The sequence below is a fragment of the Bactrocera oleae genome, chromosome 6 (assembly GCF_042242935.1).
Source record: "Bactrocera oleae isolate idBacOlea1 chromosome 6, idBacOlea1, whole genome shotgun sequence".
NCBI lineage: Eukaryota > Metazoa > Arthropoda > Insecta > Diptera > Tephritidae > Bactrocera > Bactrocera oleae.
The window spans coordinates 61,394,474-61,419,656 of record NC_091540.1 but is presented as its reverse complement, the minus strand read 5'-3'; the positions used below and the strand labels follow the sequence as shown (position 1 = coordinate 61,419,656).

Here is a 25,183-nt window from a genome sequence, read left to right as displayed (position 1 = left end):
AAATTCTTAGATATGGATCAAAAGACACTCTTATAATAAGAAAGAGCCTTGAGATTATTATACATTTCATAAGGAGGTCAATATGAATTCCAGCCAATTCAAAATGTTCGCCGAAGATATAGCTACCGAGATGCTTGAACTTAAGTTTAGCGAAAGCTGAAAAGTGGAGAAGAAAGTGCCTGGCTGTTTCCACACCGACTTTATCCATGTAACTTTGCCATTTAGTGTCCAATAAGACCTCATGTTTGCCTATTGGAAAGTAATCAGTCAGTACTTCTACAATTACATCCGAATGAACGTTGCTAAGGGCAACTAGTTTAAAACACCTCGTACCGTCCAATCTTAGTAAGAAGGTTCTCGTTTCAGTCAAAGTACTGCTTGTTGACTAACGCTTATCGAGCTCTTGCGAGAGCCATAGGCCCAGCACTAGAACGCAAGAGAAAAACGGATGGAATTAAGGCATGAGTGCTCTCTCTAGCAAGAGTCCATCTGTCTATTCGTCTGTATATGCCCGAACTAGTCCCTCAGTTTTTATGATATCGATGTGAAATTTCGCACACGTTCTTTCCTCCCTAAGGAGCTTCCCATTTATCGGAACCGCTACAGATATAAAATTACTATAAACTAAAGTTGTTATTACACTGGTCGGTCCAAATGAACTTCTTGTATGAAAAACTTTTTTATTTGACATTATAGATATCTTCGCGAAATTTGGCATAGGATATTGTCCAAAGCAACCCTACATTCGCTGACTATAACTATGGATAGCCCGAAAAACAACATAAGTCCAGAGGCCATAACCCGATTTATTTTTAAGGTCTGTTAACGCGACCTGACCTATGTCTTCCTTAAGCTCTCGGCTCCATGTGGTTATTGTCAATCAATCGCAACACTAGGATGCTTAATTAAGCCGCAAGGTATAAACAAAACAATAACCGTGGAGAGCAATTGTTACTGCATTCTCTTACGAACTCTGACTACAAAGACAAGTACTTTGTCAGTTTCATACCAATAAATATATGTACTTATGTACTCCATCACATTTTTTTAAATTTAACCTGCTTTCGATGAATATTTTTTATTACGAAAAATGTCAATCAATCGAATAAATCTGTCCTTGCTTTGCTTGCAAAATTTAAGTACAAGGGGCAAAAAATAACCAATCATAAAAGCTTAAGTACAAGAAAGGGGATACCCACAGAATTACGGTACTTTTGAATGTTCAGCGCAAGCAAAAGGACATAAAACTATTTGTTTTATTACAAACACGTATGTTTGTACTCTTATGTATATGTGCAACAAAGGGATGCATATCACGAAAACACAATAAAACTTTCTCCATTTGGCGACTAAGTACGAGCATATATTATTTACTTTCATTTTCACTTGCTGCTCTACTTGCTGCTGCCGACAATGTTCTTTCATACAATAAATACATGGTTGGGTATGTGTGTGTGGGTGTGTTTAAAAGTACTTTTGCTGCCGGGTCCCGTATTAATAGCAGATAATATTTGGTGTACAAGCTTATTTACTTTCGTTTTTGTATTAGTATGTAGAGATGTGTCTGAGTGTGTGTGTGTGTGTGCTCTTGTTTTTATATTCATTTGGTATTATTGTCGATTTGTATCCGCGTTGCTGTGGCAGCCGTTGCTCGTTTATTAGCGTTATTGGTTTGTTTTGAACCCAGCCACCTACACCGATTACAATGCGCTCCAATTGCCGCCACAATGATAGGGTGGCATCACACACACACACACACAAACAAACACACTCGAACGACATGCTGTGCATGAGCTTGTCAAAGCATATCATTATCTCTTTGGTATTGTAGTAATGTGGCTCCACTTATCCGCTATGCTCATGCATCCGCTTGTCAGTGCTTATCCTTTTTATAATTCCCTTTTATTTTTATAATTTTTTTATCTTTATTATGCCAATTCTTATTATGTTTTTCATGTATTCACGATAAAAGCTTGGAAAAAAAGCGCAACAAAACTTGTTTCATTGATTGAACTCAGATAACTACAAGTATACCTACATATGTATATCTTGATGAGCGTATGAGAGTGTATTCGTATTTTATATATTTATATTTCAGTTATGTATAATTTGACCCTTCGAGACTTTTGGGATTTCAGGATAATATAAGTCAAGTTTTGTAAAAAGTGGTGCCGAGTAGAGTCTTTGAACTTGAATACTTGACAACCAGTTTCCTTTCTCCTGATAACACTAATATTTACCTTGTGCTCACATGTAACCACTTTACAAAGCATCTGCATCACGTTTTAGGTTGGAAGCACAATGGTGTGAAAATAAAGTGCTGCCACATAGTAAAAATTTATGAAAGTGGAACCAAGCATGTATCACTAAAAGATGTTTACTGGTATTCTTCTTCATGTATGCCGAAAAAATTGATGTTTATGCAAATTTTAAGGGCTTTTACAAATAACTAATTACCTCTATACTGTAATTTTTACTGTCCGTTTTTGATATTGTCTACTGAAGATAGAATTTACTATAATTCTGTAATGGGTATTTTTGCGATTTCAACCCATGACCCATCAAATAATGCTACAACCCTAAGTTGTCTTTTGCACCACTACCATCTGATCAAATTTGACTCGGACTGGTCCATTTTAGCTACGCTTGTAAAGTTAAAGAAACAGTGCTTGTAAATCACCATCTTGACATCGGAGAGATACCAAAAGATGTCATAATCTATAGATCGACGCAAAACATTTTGTGTAGAGCGTGTCAATGCTAGACTCCAATCGAGGGTTATAAAAAGTGCAGCCGGATTATTCTTAATTCATTATGGAACCTCTTAACTAGAAATTTAGTATTCTTTCTCTCATTTTTCCAACTAATTGTATCAGTGGAGCCTTTTTGTATGCCATAAAGAAAGTATTTTTTTATTTTCGAGTCTACCTATGAATATATTGTTGTCTATGGTTCTTTCAATAGCTCTAGCACCCAATGTGCCTCCCTGGATAATATTTATAGCATTATTAAGTTGAATACTATATCACGAGGAAGATTTTGCTTTATATTTTTATCATCTATTGTCTACCTAAGCGAACCAGTATAATGAAACAGGTAGATTATGAGGGTTGCCTTTTATATTGCGGGATTTGAGAATATAACCAAATATTAATCATCGAAAATCACTTTTTTGCTATACAAAATACTCTCCATTAAGATCTATACACTAGTGCGTTCTGAACGCATCAACAGCCTCTTCAGTTCTCTAGAAACGGTGGCCTTATATTTTTTTTTTTTTAACTACGGGAATAAAGAGAAGTCATTAGGTGCCAAGTATGGACTATACGGTAAATCGATCATCAAATCGATTTTTTGAAAGCTCAAAAATACACTTCTTTCAGTTGATGGGTCTCTCACACTCGCATTGTCGTGGTAAAGAGTGATCTGTCTTCGACGGTTGGTTTTCCAGATGTCTTGAAAGACAGAGTTAATCCACGTTGAATGTTATAAAAAATAATCGCGCGATTCGCGATTTAATTTCATGGCCGAGATGAATATTTTAATTTACTGTAAGCAATATAATTAGCCCTCGTATGTTAAAATGCTCTGAGTATGTACAATATAACATCGAAATTGTCAAACTTTACGATAAAGTTGTGAGTTGCCAGATTGCAACACTATACAACATGCTAAATATTATATTCAGACCTTTTGCCAAAAGCTATGCTCTAAATAATAGTCACATAAATGATAAGTTTTTATGAAAATTCCAATACATTTTTCTTTTCATAGAATAATTACGGAAAAAATATAAGACCATTATAAATTTACATCCACTTAAGCTGCAGTAAACAAATTGTCAATAGGTTGATATGAAATATTGACATTGTGACGAAATGATAAGATTACTTTTTAAAAAGATAAACCTCTATGAACCAGTACTAGTTTGTTTGTTTTGATCAAACCATAAATTGTGAAGCTTTGAACACTGATTAGCAGAGAGCACTAGTACCACAAATAGATCTAGAGTGAAGACTTAAAGACAAATATTTAGAAAATATTTCGTCAAATTGAAAACTGGCATTAATAAGCAACTACTTTTGTAATTTTCTTAGTCGGCCACCAGGAACACAGAATTGTACATTTTGAGAGTTGGAGTATTTTCTTCCATTCAGGCAACATGGCCAAACCGGCCGCCGTATTTTTATGCGCCACACTATGTCCATATCTATATTCATATTATTCTATTGAATCCAGTACTCCCCTTCGCCCACGCGTAGGGGGCCAAAAAATCCTTCGGAAAACTTTTCTCCCGAACGCGTTTAAAGAATTCTCATCGCTGTTCGTCATTGTCCATGCTTCCGCTCCATACCGCATTACGGGTATTATGAATGACTCATAGTGCTTTAGTTTGGTTTTGTTAGAAACAGCTGTTCTTTAGAATTGTCTATCGATCAAGCACCTGTTGGCAAGAGTAATTCTTCGATTGATTTCGTGGCTAATTTCATTGTTGGTATTTATGCTGGATGCTAGATAGACAAAGTCTTACACTACCTAGAAGTTAAACGAGTAACTGCCAACAGTGACTTGGTCTCCCAATCGTTGTGATCCTTTCTTTGATTTCAAACGTTTGGGATATCACATTCAGTCATATCGGCATAGAGGCGATTGACAAGAAGATGGCAGTGTTGGTAAGGCAAAGCAAACTAAGGTTTTACTCCACTTATCCCAACCACTTCTTAACTACTCTGAGCCTCGAAGTACATATGAAATAACCAATCACGAGATTTACAACAATTAAAAGCCGCTTTGTGAAATTTTTTTATTAAAACAATTAGTTTAATTAACCTGAAAGCTTACAACAAACACACACCCTTCCTCACATTAACACGCACACAAGCTCAAACTTGGTGAATATAATAATAAAGCGCTTTGTGCTTACAAAACAACATCAAAAGTTCTAGTTTCACTTTTCTATTATAACCAAAAGAACCAAAATCGATTTTCTTAATGCAACTTACTTGTTATTGTTGTATTAAAACTTCATTTGTGTGCGATCATAGATTGACTTCACCAGGCTTTCTGATTTAACATTCGAAGCTAACTAATCCAACAATACCGAAGCTAATGGGAACACTCGAGAGGCAAAGTGATGCCAAAGCGATTGTTAAGACAGTAACGGTACCAACATTGTTGACGCCAACGACTACTTCAACAGCACAACTCACACATAAATATACACACACGTATTACTTCTAAATGAGCTCGCTTCTAAATCGAAATAGTAGAAGACACAGTGACAACTAAATAATATTCCTTACAGTTGCAGAATCAATAGTTGGCAATGCGCCGAATGCATTTACGCTGCCAGCGCACACATTAGCAACTTTGTCAACACACACATAAACACATTTACGAATATTTACGTACATTTATGTGTGTGTGTGTGTGAATATGTAAGCACATTAGTGAACATAGAAGCTTTGAGTAAACTCACTGCTGGCAAGCAAACAACAAATTGCCCAGCAAATGAGGGTAAATATCAACAACAAACAGTCCCCAAAATATAACAACGAGATAACAGTAAACATTCACACTCTTTGTCTCACATATAAACTCGGTAATTTCAGTGAGTAATATCAAAGTGTTCATTTGCTTTGCCACGCTCTTATCTGCAAAGTGTGTTGAATAAAGTTCACTTTGCTTCATTTGTACCTTTGTCGTTTAACCGTTTTTTGAAGTTGTTTTTCGTGAAAGTTATAAAAAATACAATATGAACTGTTTTGTAATTTATTTAGCTATCAAAAGCAACGAGCAATTATGTTTTTGCTTCTGTTGTCACAGTTAGCAATATACAGTTGCGCTCATTGAAAAGTGTACAACAGAAAAGTAATGATAATATTGGCGTGACATTATATTTTCCAAATACTTTTGCGTGTTCTTTATTAAATGTTGATTTATTTTTTTCGACTTTGAGTAAAATAAATCCGTTAATTTTGCGTTTTAAGATCTTTATACCACAGCGCCATCTATCTCGAAAATTTGTTTTTCCTGTGTCGCTTAGGAATAGATACCAAAGCAAAAAACATTAACTTTCGCTGCACTGAGGCATTTTTTATAGTAAAAAAGTGTATGAAAATAACCGTATCTTCATTTTATGCATCAATTTGCATGTTAGCTATATGTTATAGTGGTCGGATATGAGCAATGTGTTCGCAGGTTATAGCATTGTCTTGGACAATAATCTGTGCCAAATTTCTTGAAGATACTTTGTCAAATAAAACATGTCTTATACAAAGTCATGATTTTAATCGTTCAGTTTATATGACAGCTTATACTATAGTAGTCCGATCTGAACAATTTATTCAGAAATAATGACATTGCTTTGAACAATAATATATGCCAAATTTCGTGTAGATATCTCGTAAAATAAATAAGTTTTCCATACAAGGACTTCAGTTTGATCGTTCGGTTTGTATGGCAGTTATATTATATTATATAGTGGCTGTGCAAAATTTCAGATCAATATCTCAAAAACTGGCTAGTTCGCGTATTATAGGGTCTCAGACTTATCATTCTGTATGTTACAAACTTCGTGGTAAACTTTGGATATAAATATTAAGGACGGATATATCCCACATGACACCAAATATATAAGTCGAAATTTTAGATTTTTTTATTTGGTATTATAAATACCAAAATAACCAGTATTTTATTTTCGAAACTTTTCTAAATAGATTGTAGAGATTACTACGTACTAATTTTTTAAAAATACATTCATCCAAATTTTATTGCATAAAAATAAAAAGAAACCTTTTTATAACGTGATAACAGTGACTTCGTTAATAAAAACACTTACACCTGTTCCTATTGCTATGTCCATCGACTGCATTTTTTGTACAAGTTTTTACGTGGAGGTAAGCCTTTTCAAAGGATTACCAGATTTTTAGAGGTTTTGGTAGTGCTGTATACAATATACCCTCTTCTCCATTGAACACACTTACTTTGTTGGCGGATTTCGTGCAAAAACGTGGAAACAAGCAAAACCCTTAAAGACATAAGCATTCACCACACAGTGCACATATGACATACTTACAAATATATGTATTCACCATAACTATTTTCATTTTGGCAATTGCTGTGTGCTTTCGAAATCAGTCGCTGAGTATTTTTTGGTGCTCTTTGGCCTTCCGCTGTGTATTGTGGGTGGAGAAACACGTGCTGATTGAAATCACGATATTGTCGTCACGCTCAAATAAGTTCTTGCATGAAAGAAAGAAATTAACTTGTGATAATGAAACCAAATTTTTAATGGAGTTATTTAAGTTGTTTTGGTGTCTCTTTGACCTCACCTTGAGTTACTTTCAACTTTTCGGTTTATTGAGATATTGTGACATATTTAAAGAACCTAGTTTTGTTATGCATGGCTTCTCTGAACCAGAAAGGAAAGGTTTTTGTATAGCAGCATAGAGTGATTTGCGATAAATGTAGATTTACAAGTTAAAAGTTTTTCCAATGCAGTTTTGTCACATTTCAAGAATCAAACTAAAAACTCCGAGTGATTTTCCCAAAAAATATTAACTTTTCAAGGAAAGCTTAAAATTTGTGCAAATTCAGACCCACGATATCCCAATTCACGGAACAAACACAACAAAGATTGTTTAAATTATGCTAACCTCACGCAGAAATTTCTCTTTGGATACTCAAAAGTCATGGATTCCCCAGAAGTTCAGTGAAACTGTACGTACGTTAAAATATACCCCTAATCAAAAAAGTTGGATTTAAGGAATCTAGCATGGTGTTTCAACAGTCTTTATGTTACATACTACTTAAGATTTAGTAGATCCTCACAAAATTTGTTTAACAGCGAACAGCGCCACTAAAGAATCATAACATCACAATGGTGCCTAAGGTGCGTCTAACCTAGTTCTTCCACAATGAGATATGTAATTGTTCAAAAAATATTTCATAGAATAAGTTTTCAAAACACTGTAAGATCTAAATGCTTTAGCGTTAATTTGGAGACTTAACTTATCGATAATGCAACGATCTCTCGAAATTTAATACTATCGAAGCCAGGGAAATACGTTTAGGTCCTTTTAGTTTGTATTTTGGTACTAAAAGGGGAGTATTAACCCAAATTACCTATTTTTGACACAAGGATACACTCTTATAAAAAATGATTCTTTCCGAATTTCAATAAAAAATCTCACAGACTGACAGATATTTTCGGTAAAATGTGAGCCATAGGCACTGGAGGGCACATAGGGATAGGCACATATTCAGTGTCTCAGGACTTGGAAAGTCATGATTCGATTTCAACTATTTTTGTACTTGAAATAGTCTACCTTAGTGTGACTAATTGTGCAACGTTTTACTTTTAGAACTTAATTTGCACTTGATTTTTATTCTGGGAAGTGAAAGTATCGGAAAAAATTTTACTAAATGGTAAGTGATGTTAGTCCAATTTCCACAGCGTAACATAAAAATGTCAGAGTACTGTTATTCAACACATTTGGTTGAAATTGATCGGGTAGATCTTCAGTTAAAGTACCTTTAGCTGAATTCCACCTGTCTACCATCCCTATCTGAAATCCTATACCTCAAGATCTACCGCCCATTGTCCAATTTAGACACCGACTCCTGTTTAGTCTATCCGTATCTAATCAGATTTTTCGTAGTTTCCAAGATAACTGTCATATGGGTACTGGCTGTGGTCATCACTGCATAAAGACTTCTTCTCAGAAAGTTTGGTTGAATACATAGCTTTCGTATTTTGTCATTTAGTGCCATGTACCAAGTTTCATCAAGATATCTCAATTTTTATTCAAGTCAGGATGGACAGTTAATCTAATCATTTTTGTATATATTTATATCTAAAGCAATTAGTTTGAGGTGTTACAAACAACCGTTAACTCAGCCGTCAGTGTTTTTTTCTTGTTGGCTTGAGTAAATATTAGATATATATATATATATAAAATAGATAGTGTATATTTTATATAGTGTATATTTTATATATATCTATACAGAAGGATATTCATGTAAATTGCCAAGTAAGAATTGCTAACGCCTAGCAATTATAGTCAGCAGCCAAAAAAGCCAAACAACACGGTTCTTAACCAATTTATGCATGTCAGTTTAGTGTTGCGGTTCAGCTAAGTAAATATTCATCATTCGCTACCGGGTTCATGTGGTTGTTGTTGTTTGCCTTCTTCTTGTTACTGTCAGTCCCAAAGTGCATAACTTAATCTACAACAAAAACAACAATGGCGACATTGACCACAACAACGGATGCCAACACATTCATCTTCGAAGGTTTAGGGCTAAGCCAAAGGCTGTCCCGGGGCGGTCACACGCATACACAAACAAACATAAATACACACACACAAAGGCGTTGAGGCGGCTTATTTCGGTTTGCATTTGCTAATTTAGTGCGACGTGTAAAGTAGCCCATCATCGCATAGCACATCTCTTAAAATTGATGACAAACCACAAAAGTTTGCAGATTAATGATCTAATTTTCGTGGCAAATTATGCCGTTAGCCGAATCGTTATGCGCTGCAGTTGTGTATGAATGATGTGCGCGTATTTGTGCGTTTATCATTTAGGCTAACTGGGAGAGAATTGGACAAGATACCGAGTTGCACATGTGACAAAGGTACAATTTGATTGTGTGGTTTGTATCATGCATATTATACGTTTATTAACAGTTAACCACAAGAATCATCGAATATTATCTAAACATATTGATTTGTTCAAAATTGTACAATATTTATAATAAATATAATCAGCCTATCGCTTTTAGCTTCTGCAAGCTTAACCCGACTTACTTTTCTAAAGACAAAGTTTTTTTTTCTTTTCTTATTTCACGGGCTCTGGCGAGTGTTTCGCCTGTGCTGATAAAGGAACATACGCAATATCATGGTCTTCTTGGCAATAATATTGCATTTTTTTTCCATGAATTCTCTCTTCTCAACTTCTGCCGATGCTCTCATCCATGTCGTTATTGTACCTACCTGGGTCGAAGGTCATAAACTCTTGTCTCGAACTTTTAAACGATACGTTGCGCCTATAAAGCGGGGGTGACTGCCATGAAGATAATGAAGCAATATTAACTCCTCCGCGAGCCGCGCAAATGAATTTCAAGGGATACCTAACCAAGTAGTATAAGACTTCTTTATATGCATAAATATAGCGAAATCTTAAGAAATCGCATATGGAGGGACTTGCATAGAAAAGTTTTCGTGACACCATATAATTTTACTAGCAACGAAGTTCGGCTGTCTTCTATCGATTTATCGGATGCGTGAACCTCATATAAGTTCTCAGTAAAGTTCGCTTTTTTCTAGTTATATGAGGGTAAATTTTCGTATTCCATTTGGCCAAGTGTTTTGGAAGACGTTTAACTAAAATTATCTCAACATTTCCTACTCAACTCTTCTGCTTTTGAGAGACAATGGCTGAAACATTATCGAACTGACAGAATCAAAATCAATCGCCTTATCAGATTTGGTGTCGGCTAAAATTCCTTCTTCTATAAAACTAGCGGACTTGCCTATAGCCGTCCAAATGAAATAACCGTCTCAGGATTAAAACTTAATACCTAATCTAACTTGTTCTATAAATATAATATTTGATAGTTGAGTTTAGTTCAAGGTTAACCTATAATTATGATACTCGCTGACGTTAATGATGCTCTGAAATTAAACACCGAGAAAGAATTTTTAATCAGACAGCGACCTCATGGCAGCATATGGGATCCTTAAAATAATTGTATGGATAGAGAGCAGGATCTATGCGAATTTCGCGCTTTTATCGAAAAATTTTATTAAACAGCGGGTCTACAACAAATACATAACAGCAAAATAGCAAAATAATAATAACAAACCTTTGTTTTTTTTTCTGATAAATTCACCAAAACACACTTTTGCTGAGATAATTGAACAAATATTTGCCGTTTGCTTGCTGTTAATTACTTTTTCGTATGGCGATTAACTTGATAGATGAACTAATTATTTAGTCGTGTGCAAATCTAATGAAGTGTGATTATTTACTATGTTGTGATTTAAGCGAAATTTGTTATGTAATGCTGCAAACAAAGTTTCATCAAATTAAATGAACTTGCAATTTAACCCAAATTGCCCACAAATCAGTTAAAAGAAGATTGGGAAAAGACGATTAAAAGAAGTCTATACAAAACAAGAAGTTTAGTTATTTTTGTTATTTTTCTCTTACGATTGTACTATCATACATTAAGACCAGAAAGTGTTCGGAAATTGTTGGCCCACAATTTCGACCATTTACGACGGTTGTTTCCGCGCAAACGCCCCAATCCAGAAGGAGCATATTTTGAAGGTGACAAAATAAATATTACTGAAGATTAAAAATTTTTCGTTTTATTTACAATTTTCCGGAAATTAGATGGTCCTAATGTATATCTATTATGTTATCAGTTTTTTTGAGATTTGGGTTTTTTCATGATAATTTCTTTAATAAGATAATAATTTTCTAGAAAAATTTCATCCATATTATAATGTTTATATAAGCACTTAAATATCCACACTGCAGTCAGAAAAAAAAACGATTTCGCACGTATTTTTTGAAGAGAAGTTTTGTTTAATAAATAGTAATACTTATTATTAAATATTATTATCATCAAAACACTTATTCTTTCGATCATTATCATATATAACTAATATCTAACTAATATATTTAAGGAGGTGGTGTAAAAATTTCAAGTCGATCGGTTCAGTCTTTTCGGAAAAATTTCTCTGATCGACTCTGACAACAGCGTTTCGGGAAAAATGTCTTCAAAGTTTTGGGCGCCAATTCACTAAGTTAAAAAACTCTCATGAATATCTCTGAAACTATTTGCCCGATCAACTTCAAATTTTCGGAGAAACTCACTCACCATACATTCGATATATAAGCAAAAATAAATTAAATTTTTTAAACTGACAATTGGTGAAAAGCCCTTAAGACAATAAGCGTACTGGTCCAAATTTATATAATTTTTTGAAAATAATCTAATCTAACCAAATAATTTTTTTTTTTTATATTTTACAAATTTTTTTAAGAATTTGTAACTTTTTTTTTAGATTTTTAATGGACATAGCTACTGAAATTTGCATAAAGTAGTATATACCTGGATCATTGGTTTAAGTTCACATCATTTTTTTATTAAATAAAATTGTTTATTGATTGTTCAGCTCAGATCACTATAGCATATGACGGTCATACAAACTGAACGATCGGAATCAAGTGCTTGTATGTAACGTTTTGTATTTATGAAGGGTATTATAGCTTCGGTGCAGTGTTTTATACCGCAGTTACAACTCAATTACAATTAGGAGTTTCGTTAAAAAAAACTCCAGCGCATACAAACATTTTACAGTGGACCCAATATGAAAAAAATAAATCATTCTACCATTAAAGCTCAAATTTTTCGAGTTTTTTCTCACTTTACACCAATAAACAATTTGAATATGCAGATTTTCAAAATATAATGAAAAATAAATAAAAAGTAAAAAAAAAATCACTTAATCCCTTTTTATATCTGAAAAATGATAGCTCTAATTTAGTGTAAATATAATCTTTGAACAATAAATTACTTAGCAGTTTTCATAATTATACACCAAATGACGAAACTGTTTCTTCACTTTAAGCAAAAAATCATATTCCAGGGTTTTACGCAGAAAATATGGGTCATGCCTTTAATACCATCGATATTAAAAAGTCTACATGTCGTATGAGTAACATGCTGTACTACTTCCTTGAACATTTCAGCAACTCTTTGCAACTTCTAACTGTTCATAAATTAACTAAATCTCCTTACTGTCTTACAACTAAGTTAATTAAACTTAGCAAAACCTTCTTGAGCAAACAAAGCACCAAATATGAAATCTGTGATATTAAGCAACTCACTCGTGTGTGCAAACAAAGCAAATGTAATTACGACAAATACAGCGCGGCAAGCATGTAAGCGCCGCTTAGCACAGACAACATTGTCCTGCAGCTGTAAATGCTAAGTGTAATCAACAGCCTCAGCCTAGTTTTGCTTGGAAATTGGAAAACAAAGAAATTTACAGCTCATAATGGCGTATGAAGTGACACAAGGTAAACACTCAACAATGCCAAAGCGTAAGCCTAAGCCATTCATGCGAGCGGCTGTATAACTGTAGCTGTAACTGTTTCTATGCGAATGCATGTGCAACAAATGACAGCCGACGGTTGTGGTTGCTGCCATAATTAGAACAGCATATGGTACATACAATAACCGACGTAGCGAGGCCTACAAGTAGCATAAATGCAATACAATGGCAGAACAACTAGTTGTTTTGTTGTTGTTGTATGGCAATAAATAGTCTCATGAGAGATAAGCCACAAAGTGCATGTGTGTACTCACAGATAGTAGCATGTGTGTTATTAGCCATAGTAGCACCTTCCTAGAAATTGCACTGGTTGCTGGTGACTGGTAAGCAAGCGATGCTAGAGTAGTCGTGCATGTATGCATGCAGGCATGTGACTTATTCTGCAATTGAGAGATTTTGAAATAAAATTATTTATTTTTTAATGTGTGTGATTTTTTTCCAACAGGTGGCAATCCTTTTCAAACATATTTTTATATAAGATTTTATTTTTTCACTTCAACATTTCATAGCTACATTGTACGTTTTTTAACTTATCAATATTACTTTATTACAATTTTTTAAACAAGTGGCAACGCTCAACCGAAAATATTTTTTTATTGTAAACTAAACGTCTCCAGTTAAATGCTATTTTTCCATTGTACCTTCATATGTAAATTTTTAAACTTAACTAAAATGTCCATGCAGGTGGCAACACTATTGAAACACAAATTTGGTTGCTTGTTTTTTTTTTTTGATCTCCACAATTTGTGGTGTTTTTGTATTTTCGTACTAATTTTCAAGTTTTCAAATTTTCATAGAGCTGGCAACCCTTTTAAAAAAATATTGCAATTGCTAGATTTTTGAAACCTCCTTAGTTTATAGTGTTTTTTATAGTTTGCTACCAATTTGCTAAACTAAAAATTTCCATACAGGTGGCAGCACCGAATTAATGGTTTGCATTTTTAAATTAATTTTTAAACTTAAAAAAGGTGGCAACTCTCTAACCTTTCTTATTTTAAATCAACGGAGTGTTGCCCCAGCCAAAAAGCAGATAAATCAAAATTTCGTATGTTTGCGCTCTAGTGACATGCGTTCTAGACATTCACTTTTGACACACTGTACAAGTATTTATCTGAGTTATCATATGTGTTTATTTCGGATGCATAAATATTTTCCCAGCAACCACTTGTTGTTGTACACCATTTCTGCCTTTCCTATGTGGCATGTTTTCTTTTCATTATTGCAATTCACATTACTTTTTTGTTTTGTTGTTTTTGTTTCTTTTTTAATCACACGCTCGTTTTCACTTTTACATGTTTTCACACTCGTACCACCACCAGTAACGGCACTCAAGTGACTATGTGGGCTTTCCGCATTACATAACGGAATGTGAAGGAATGTTGTCATTTGTTCTTGTTCACAGTTGTTGCGTGCCCTTGCTGCAGGGCCTACAAAGCGCGGGCTGTCACTTGTGTTGACGGCAAAGCGACAAGAAAATTGCTAAAGTGCGAATTAAGAATTTAATCAGCGAAAAAAAGGATTATGAGTTGAATTAGAAAAATGTGTTTGTAATGTCTAAAATTAGTAGTAAAAAGGTATGTACTTATAAGGTAGGGGAAAACAAATTTAAATTTTTTGGTGTTATGTTATATTTATGTTTTTTGAAAAGCTTTCTTTCAAAATTCCAATTGACCCCACTGCCTTAAAAAATAATAATAGCTATGCTACGAGTATCTTTATATATTTTGCCTTTTTTTATAATTTAATGAGCGGGGGGAATCCGCTAATAGTATTAAGCATACAAAAGAAAAACGACAGTTAAAAAACAAAATGGCGACATATTTCTCAACATAATCTCCTTTTAGCTGAATACATCTGACCATGTCATTAAAAAATACATTTTCTAGAGGCCTGCAAATTGAAAACAATGTAATCTCTTAGTACTATGTTCGGCACTATGATCGTTCAGCATCGTCAGATGTCCCAAATTCTGGGTAAAGGTCTTCTTAGGTTTTGTATTTACCTTCCGACATATTTAGTTTCATATTGAAAGTTTACCTAGGTTACTAGTGGTATTGTCGTATTCCACGTACAAAGACAGTTCGGTTTTTTGGAGCCCAGTCTCCTTCGCCAAGCAACGAATATATTGAGAGGTGAATATAAGTAGCTTCTTACCTTGCGAAAAGCCGTAAATGTTCATAAGTTGAGGAGAAAAAAAATGCTCTATATGAAGTAGTAATTGGGATCGGATGTTTTGTCCATGATATTGAGACAAGTTTTTATCAATCAAAAACAAAACCGGAATCAGAGACCCCTCATCTAAGTGGACTCATCACTATCAAATAATGTTAGAAAATATTTTTAGACAATTAATCTCTAACCAGTTTAAAAAAAAAAAATAATCATAATAATAATCAAAAACTTAGCAATAGCGTTTAGTGAAATCAACCGCACTATTGCTTATAAAAATTACCAAATGCATCCATAATTTCAATTATGTACATAACTAGAGTAGGACGACATCCAATGGTGAGGAGAAAAGTTAATAAAAGTAATATTTTACCAACTGCCGGAAATGAAGAAAAATGGAGTGGCAGCGAAAGGACACACACCATAACATAACAATGGCGGCATAACAGCACAACGGCGACGCCAAGTGACAGTGAAATGTACTATTACCGTTACGTGTACAATTAATTATTCGTCGTGCAACCGAACAGCAGTGCAAACGGAAAGCGAAAGGAAAGACTGCGCATATGGTCAGTCGGTCATGAGCGATAACCAACAGCAGCAGCAGCAGCAGAGGATATCGTGTGTAAGCATAAGCGCCGGAATAAAACAGCCGAGGGATTGCGAAGGCAATAATGAAACGCACATAAATTTATACGCTCCTTAAGTTTGTCTTACTACGCTTCTTTTGCTACTCTGCATTTGGTATACCGCTGCCAGGGAGACCAATGGCAGCAAGGCCCTGTTACAAATGCAGGATATTACATATACATACATAGATTTCACAATATAAATGTATGTGTGTTAATGTGGATATCTATGAAGGTGTGTATGTGGTTGTGCATTCATTAAACATTTGCACAGCTGGTGACTCAGCGGTGGTCGAACAAGAACTCACCGAGACCACTTTCTCTATATATTCTATTTGTTGACTATATATCTCTATATGTATATGTATATATTTTTATATCTATATGTAATTTTCTAACTGTACTTGACCGTGTGTGCGTCGCACGTACGTGAGTAATTATATAAATGACTTTACCGCTGCGACAATACTTGACATTTAGTTATTATCATTGTTAGGCATAAACTGGGTGCACCACTTTGGGAATTACTTCACTACAAAATGTTTATTATTGTTGCGATTACATATGTGCATTCAATTACTCCATTATTTCAAAGTGTTACAGGAGCCAAAAGCATGTTGCCACATATAAATTCTGGTATTCTAAACGGGAGTTGTTATTGTAGCGACATAAAATATTCTACAAACTGTTTTGCTGAAAGCTGCCCTGCTGACAGTTCTTTGTTGGGTATAATTCCAAATCCAATGTTTTGAGAATAACCCAATATTAAAACTATCGAACTATCACACATCCGGATATGCTTTTGAAGAATTTTATTCCATAACCCGTTCTACTTTGATCCAACACCATTTTCTAAGCAGCAACTTAAACAAAATTTCAAAGATAAAACGAAGCATGTGGCAGTATAATGCACGAAAATAAAAAAATTCCTCTATACCACATGATTTCAGAGTTGCAGACTTATATTAATTTAAAATGGTCAATTCAGGACTTTTGCCAAGGCAAAAGGGAAAACTTTTTTATCTGACGAGATATCTTCATGAAATTTGGCATGTGTTATTGTCTAAAGCAGTGGTGCTTCTTGTATTGAATTTATTGTATTTGTGAAGAGTATTATAGCTACGGAGCAACTTAGGTGGCTAAATGTGGTGAATACTTAGGCTGAGAAATGGTTTTTGATTTAGTTTTTGTTTTGGCAAACACTCGGTATAATTTTTTTTTTTCAATCAGATCTTTGAGTATAGATCTGGAAATAATACGCTTTAATCGAAAATATTATTCCAAAGGAGATGATGAGAGCCACTGCACATTTTCCTAAACTTTTTTGTGTAGTCATCGTTAACAGAAAGAAAGACCAACTCCTTGTTTGGAACCAAAAAACGTAACACTGATATTTTTCCCTGCAGTAAGACTATGTTTACATGAGGAGGCTTTTGTGGTCCAAACTGTTTTCTTTTTTTGTAGGCGACGTGGAAATTCGAAGTGATAGTGCCGCTCGTGATCGAGTGACACGCTTTGTGTTCTTGTTCATAACAGCTCACTATGAAGACAAAAATTTGAGAATGTGATATGAAAGAAAAGGCGAAAGATATTCCGAATTAAGTTCTCAAACTCGTGTCACTCGTCACCAAAAGAGAATTTACCAAGAATGAGCGACAAATGAGTCCGCTCCTGAACGCAGTCTAAAAATCGCTCGAGTGACTTCTGCATGGTACATAGGTATGTAAATACCTACCGAAAGACCAATACATTCAAAGAAGTAGCGCTGAAAGCAACACATATACACCGTGCAGCTAAAAAAGCCTTTGTATATGAAAGAGATGAACGATCACACTTACACAAGAGTTTCGGTTAGAATTGTCAATTGGGCATTAAGAAACTCATAGAAACTTTAACAGAAATATCTGGTAGTGCTATTGGATAATAACCGGTGATTTAACTGATGGGTAGCATGCAGAGTAGCTTTCAAATACTAACTGTTAAGTATCAGCCAAATTTCACAAAAGTATCAAATTTGTTTAGAGGATAAGCGTCAAAAGATAAAACTATCTTCCTTATCTACTTGTCTTAATTATAGATAAATCCAAAATGGAAACTACTTACATTTTGATACAGACTACGACTGACTGATGGTTCTGTTAACGACCTTTATTAATGTTTTTATTGTTAAAATCTTTCCATAGCTGAACGTTGTTGTAAAAATGTGTTTCCTTTAATAAAAGTTTCTAAAATTAAACAGCAAGATTGATGAACAATCAAAAATAAATTATTTCCGCATATTATTTTAAACATTCGCTAAGTTTGCTCACTCAATCTAGAATTCATCAACATTCTTCATTCTTCTGCTTGCGATAATTTTTCACGAACCCGATTTTTGCGAAATATTTACTTATTACTTATTTTTCGTATCAGTTTCTAGCCACTATTGAATAAAAATGTGAAACATAATTTAGAATTTATAAACAAGCCAAACATTTTTTTTTTTGTTGAATTTTCCTTACGTACTCATTAACATTATGGGTTTATTATTCTTTCTGTGCCCGGCGAATAGTTTCAATGAAAAATAAACACCATTTTTTAGATGGCGAAAAGTGTAAATTCGTTCTTGGAAATACAGATTTATCTAATCAATTAGGTATAAGAAAAAAAGAATTTAAACTATTTATAAGAAGATTTCAAATTGACTTCAAGGTCAAGAAACGTCACTTCTTTAAGCTTTTATGCCCACAGGGTAGCATGTCTCGGCATATTTTATTAGGCGCTTGACAACGATTTCCGATACAATCAACACGTTAAAATATAATTTGGTTTACATATGGAACAATATTACTATAACAGTGCAAGAAAATTTTTGCTGTACTTTGTTGCGCTTATTACATTATATTGTATATATTATTGTAACAATGAAATATTGATATTTTTTCAGCGAATTACTTAACCGTTCATTGCCTGTAAAATCAATCAATGTTTCGAAATATTCTAAATTAAAATTTTAATTAAACCAAAATAATAACATCTCAAAATATTTGTATCTAAAATCGAGTGTTCTTTCAAAAATCAAAAATCAGTTTGAAACAATAAATATTATTTATTGGCGAGTATCTGTGAAGCAATAAATTACTTCGAAAATGTGAAATGTTGGCATATAAGTACATGTGTACGTGGTTAATTTTTATTGTTTTATGTATAATATGTATATTCGAAGCGGGAATATCACGCAGCGAATTCTTTAAATCAGTCAGAACGCGCGATGTTTCCAATTAATTTCAATCAATCTTCAAAACATCGCAATATTTTTCGTGTACGTGTTTCAATAACACATTATTTTAATCAATTAAAATCGACTTCGAAATGCTACGAGATTTTCATTTTCATAAGCTCGTTACATGTCGCACAGAGTATACAAACTTTGTTCTCCTAACGGTTGTTGGTATCACCTGAAACTAATCGAGAGAGATATATCACCATAAGAAGGTTAGTAATGTAGATCGGCGGAACCGGACAATTGTCACGTCCACAAAATGTCGTTTATCAAAAACTCATATATAATATGAAAAGCTCCGCATTACAAAAGAAACCATTATTTGGTACAAGGCATTGCAGTGCTGCGAATTAAAAAAAAGGACGTGGCCCGGACCTCTTATAGGGTTAATGAGCATATCATACAAACAATTAAAGATATTACATTTTTAAATTCTCTCTGACTACTTAACTTTGCAATATATAAATCGATAATCAATATTGCCATCTCACGTTAAAAAATTGTCGGAAATGGATCATAATTTTTCAAGCTTTCAGATGCGGAACTTATGAATCCCAGAGTTTATGAATGAAGGAGGGATTTTTAGCGAAAATATCGTTAAATCAGTGAGATGATTTATTGAAATTTATAGAATACCTTTTCCGGATAATAGAGTACCCCTATGCTCAAAAGCGGTAAAATAGCGTCAACATTTTCCCACCCTAACCTAGACCGTATATCGGTCAATATGTGAACTAGGTAGGTAGGTAAAGTGGCTGTCATTCGACACACTTAGGCCTTTAGGAGGCCCATTGTGATACCACTGGGACTGTGATCCCCTCACTCTACTGGCTCCTCTCTGAACCACTCCGTACTTCTGATGAACTTCATCAGTGAGACAAGTTTTATCTGTGCAACCTCCGAGACGTCGTCAAGAAACCCACGACCGATGGTTGCGACTATTTTCCTATATAGTGCTGCGCAATCGCATAGAAGATGTGTAATGGTCTCCTCCTCTTCTACTTCCTGACAGCTTCTACAATAGTCGTTATATGGCGCGCCAAGTCTACTTGCATGTCTGCCTATTAGACAGTGGCCTGTTAGTACTCCTACGAGAGTTCTTATATCATTCCTCTTGAATGAATTGTGAACTATCTTAATACAATCAAGAAAGCAACACTTTCTAATAACTGTGAATCCTTGTGCCTAAAATGGATAAAATCCGATGAATACTTTCCTTAGCCCCCATATAGATAATATTACAATTTTCAAACATCCAGTTGGCTTTATGCCTTATATATATATTGGGCAGTATGTAAGCTATCTTATTGAAATTTTAGATCGAGTTAATACTTCTCCTATCCCCCACTAGCCCCTGCTAGTAAAAATATTCAACCTTTCGAGTGACTTTGTATCGTATTTATCGGTCAATATGTAAGATATGTAAGCAAAGTTTAGTTTTATGTATGAAATCGGACTACAAATAACCCCACTTCCTATATACTACACATTCTTCTAGCAGACTGTTTCGCTCAATATGTGGGTCAGTGTGTAATTTCTCTTTATAAAATTGCGTGGCAATATGTTTTCGAGTGTGTTTCAGTAATGCAATCGGTCCAGACCTTCTGATAGCTCCAATATGTTATACCTGATACAATGATTTCACACTTTCCAACTGATTTTAAATAGTTTAATTATTAATTTAAAAAAAATTTTATTTAATTTTGATAAACCGTATGAAATTTTAATGAAATTAAATGGACAAGGTTTCTTAAAAATAATGTGATTTAGTGCTGGATGTCTAAGCCTCAAACCTACCTTACATATACAAATATGTGTATATGTATATGTACTTATATGCTATGCATTGATATCATGATTGAATATCATGAGAATGAGTTAATTTTTGTAGAGAGAGTAAATTTCTTACAAAACTATGTGTTTTTCGATTTGTAATAATTTTTTTTTATTGAGTTATATTATTCATAGGAAAAAAATTGCTTTAAAATTATCAAAGATCAATTTCGTGGCGCAAATACATGCGTTAATATCTTTTATGCAGTTAAGTTTACGAAAAAGTCGTGTGAGACTACAAAATGGTCTCCTACGATTCAATTTTCTACACAATCTATAAAACGAGATATTTTTTCAAGTAGTAAGAAGCGAGATTTGATGTACCCTATGTTTGAAGGTTGAATTTAAGAGTAATTTCTTTCTCTAATTACTTTTTAGACAACCCGTTAGTATTTTGTTAAGCAATATGACATTTTTAAATACTTGCAGAATTTAAATATTACAGCTCTTAAATATGTATTTTGAAACCCCAACGCACACCACATCGTTTCCACATTTGCATAAATATCGCATGATTGATTCTAAAGACACAGTGAGATACAGGGAAAGAGAGTACCTTGCAAATTACCTCATCATTCCGAAGTAGTGCCATAAAACGATGCTGGGCACACACCCACACAGCGCAAGCAAACTGTCCACTCCATTCAGAAAGTGGAGCTGGTATAGAAATTAGCACCCCGGGCTACTATCTCCCCACTCCCATCACTGTCCGGGGGTTAGCACATCCGTTTATTGATTTTCTTGCCTTCTTTCTTTTCTAGTAAAAATACTTATGTCTGCCTGTGTATGTGTGCTGCAATTGTGTAGTAGGTATGTATATACCGACGACAGGATATGCGCATTTACATCCTTAGAGGCATTACTGTGCACTGTGCGTGTGTGTATGTGTGTGTGTGAGTTAAGTTGATGGCGTCGATAACCGGTCGACGAAGGTTGTTGAAGAGCAGTTGGTAATTGCACTTTGATGTGAAGCGTTAGTGTTGCCATCTCATTAATTGCGTAAAAAGCATGTAATGCATGTGGCACTGCGTGCCTGTGTGTGTGTGTGTGTATGGGCCACTTTGTGTGTATATGTATACTCTAAATAGCAATTGATTGGAAACTTTTTCATGCTGTCAACATTTTTCCTCTCACGCGTTTCTATAAAAAGCGAAATTAGACTTGATTACGCACCACCACAACCGCAAGTACTAAAATAGCTGACACACACACATACTATAATATATATTTTCTATATAATAGTAATACACTTCAGATATGGAGCGGAGAGACAAGGGACAACACTTTGTCATGCACTTTAATTAATGTCTTAATTAAGTTCGTAGTGATGGCGTGGAAAATCTTTTCAAATCGGGCATTGCCAACTCAATCACGAGCTGTGTGGCGAATACCAATCAATTGGCAACATGCAACAGCACAGTAATGCTCCGGTTGACAATAGTGATTGGCCTGAGGTCGTGTTTCCAGGCGAAAAGTGCGAATTTTAATTAAAAACACGTAACGTTTTCTTATCGCTAGAAGAGAAATTCACCGCACATATTATATATGTGTGTGTGGGTATGCTTGTATACGTGTATATAACGGTTTATTCAATACACGTGGGCGTAAGAAAGCATACCTTGCGACATATTTGTCTATACTTCGTGAAAATCTGTAAATTTATTCGTATTGGTGTACTCAAAAACTGATGAGGTTCTGCTATACTTACTGGTTACCAAAGAATTCCTAAAAAGGGCGTACTTATATAAATTGTGAACATCACAATTATTGAACTTTAAGCTTACTAAAATTATTTTCCTACTCGAATGCGTGGACAGGGAGGTTAAAAGCAATATTGCTTTTGTTTTTGTTACAGAAAAATTTACTTTTAAATATTTTGAGGAATACTGTCGTGTTGAAAATTGTTAGTCGGATGAAAATTCTAATTCGCTCCGGTTATGTAGATCCAACCGTTATGAGAACGAATTTTGTAATAGGTAACATTTGTGGCCTTGTTAATCAGAAAACATCACTGTAATAGATATGGTTTTATAAGTCTATATGTGAGTACAAAACTTGTACGACAAAACCAATATTTTTTATTACTTTAAACAGTAGGAAACGTCGGCGACCCTATAAAATGTATCGATTTTGCCGTGAATCTCAGCTTTCGAGATATCGATGTGAAATTTTGCAGACGTCCTTTCTTCCCAAAGAAGCTATTCATTTGCCGCAGTAGTCAATATCTGGCCACTGTGGGATACGGTAGCTATACAAACTAATGAATCAAAATGAAGCCCCTTATGGAAAAATGTTTTATTTGTGAATCTTATTATAGCTGCGGTGGCCGAAGCTCACGTTTTTTCTTGTATTGTTTTTTTTTTTGGTTTTTTTTTGTTATTGATGACGAAAATAATTGCTTTTTGTATGTCTGATTGGATGTCTGCAATAACTGGTATCACTGGTAGTAAAATTTAGTTATATCACTGAAATCATATTTTAGCACTCTGAAAAGCTCGGTACTGGTGAATTAAAATGTTGTCACGCACCAAAACTCCGCAAATTGAAAAAAGTGCTATAACTCTTTTCGTTAATTAAGCTACAAAACTCGCATTCATTCTAATTAGTCACAGCAGATGAAATAGTGAGTGAAGATACAAGGTTTTATTTACATATCTGTTATGTCAACCGAAATATTGTGCAAATAAACAAAATCGGATAACAACCACGCCCACTTATTATAAATAACGATTAATTTCGAAACCTCCTCAAAAGGCGATATTTTCTCCACAAAAATAGTACCAGTAATGTAAAATGTATCTTCAGGTATAATACAGAGGTTGGTGACATTGGGCATCACAGCTCTGATTTTAAAAAGAAAACTACTTCTGGACCAATTCGAACGAAGTTTGTAGCATAGTAGCGGCTTAAGCTATACCAAATCTAAGAATCTACGAAAAAGGTGGAGAGTAAATCTTCTGCTAACCACCCTTTTTCGAATAGCATTGCATCTATACTTCCGGACGACTCTTTAGAATATGGACATGTCTTCTTGACTGAGATTTGGGCTTATGCGAAAAATAAAGGAAATCGGTTACCTTATGCTATTCGCTTTTACTCATAATATTTACATCCATTTCTCTGGTTAACTGGATATAGCGTGAGATATCATAATAATGTGGTGTGGACTTTTCCCTTATCTAACTACCATCTGATAAAATTTTACATTAACCTCACCCATTTAAACTTTGCGTGTAATTCGAATGGATAAAACATCTTTTCTTAGAATGGTACAACCTTTTTCGAGAATTCATCGAAAACTTGCTTCATGCGTGTCATCCATACACCTCTGTTAATGACGATAACACCGAAAAAGTTAAAGAAAATGTACCTGACAATCATTGTGTTGGCATCAGAGAAATAGCGAAATATATAAAAAGCTCTTATGGATCGACTCAAAACCTTTTTATTAATGTTTGAGGTATGGAGCGTGTCTAGACTCAAACCAATAGACCTGAATTGTTTGCCAAACTAACGTCGAGTAGAGGTCGTCTAAGGGATGCTTGACAACGTAGCTGAGAACTCTTCATTCATCATATGCATCAACACTGCTGACGTGAAGTGAGTTTCAAAATATGGTTTCGAAACTGTACAACAATCTAGCGAATGGTGCTCGAAACATGAGCCGAAACTGTAAAAAGAAAAATTCGTAGAAGATATTAAAGGCCTTCCCAGCCGCGATTTATAACAAGTATATGAAATATTGGATTCAGCGTTGTTTTAAGGTTATAATAAAGAGTTTTATTTAATTACTTCAAAATGTCCTGTTTCCATTTTCAGTCCGGATGAAATTTGATCAGATGGCATACACATAATTGTTATACATTTTTACATAATCCTTCTAGTCGATTTTACAATATATGTACATATATATCTAAAGGTATATAAGCAAAATCTTTTGAGATTTTTATAATTTATGTGCAAATTGAAATTAATTGAATTTAGCTTAGACTTTCCACTAGACTCCTATACCAATGCTCAATCAATATCAAAGCAATACAATGATTTGCTCCCGAAATTTAATTTTACACTGTATATATCGTTTTGTGAATAGTATAATTGAGCTATATGTACGTGTATATATATTTGAAGTATTTACACAATATTATTAATAAATA

The 25,183-nt window shown here is 34.3% G+C and overlaps 1 protein-coding gene across 7 annotated transcripts in view; it reads left to right on the top strand.

Moving 5' to 3' along the window:
• The window catches only part of Shab (Shaker cognate b), a 183,897-nt gene that overhangs the window by 13,884 nt on the left and 144,830 nt on the right, over positions 1-25,183 (top strand). The gene's annotated exons all lie outside the window — the stretch shown is intronic.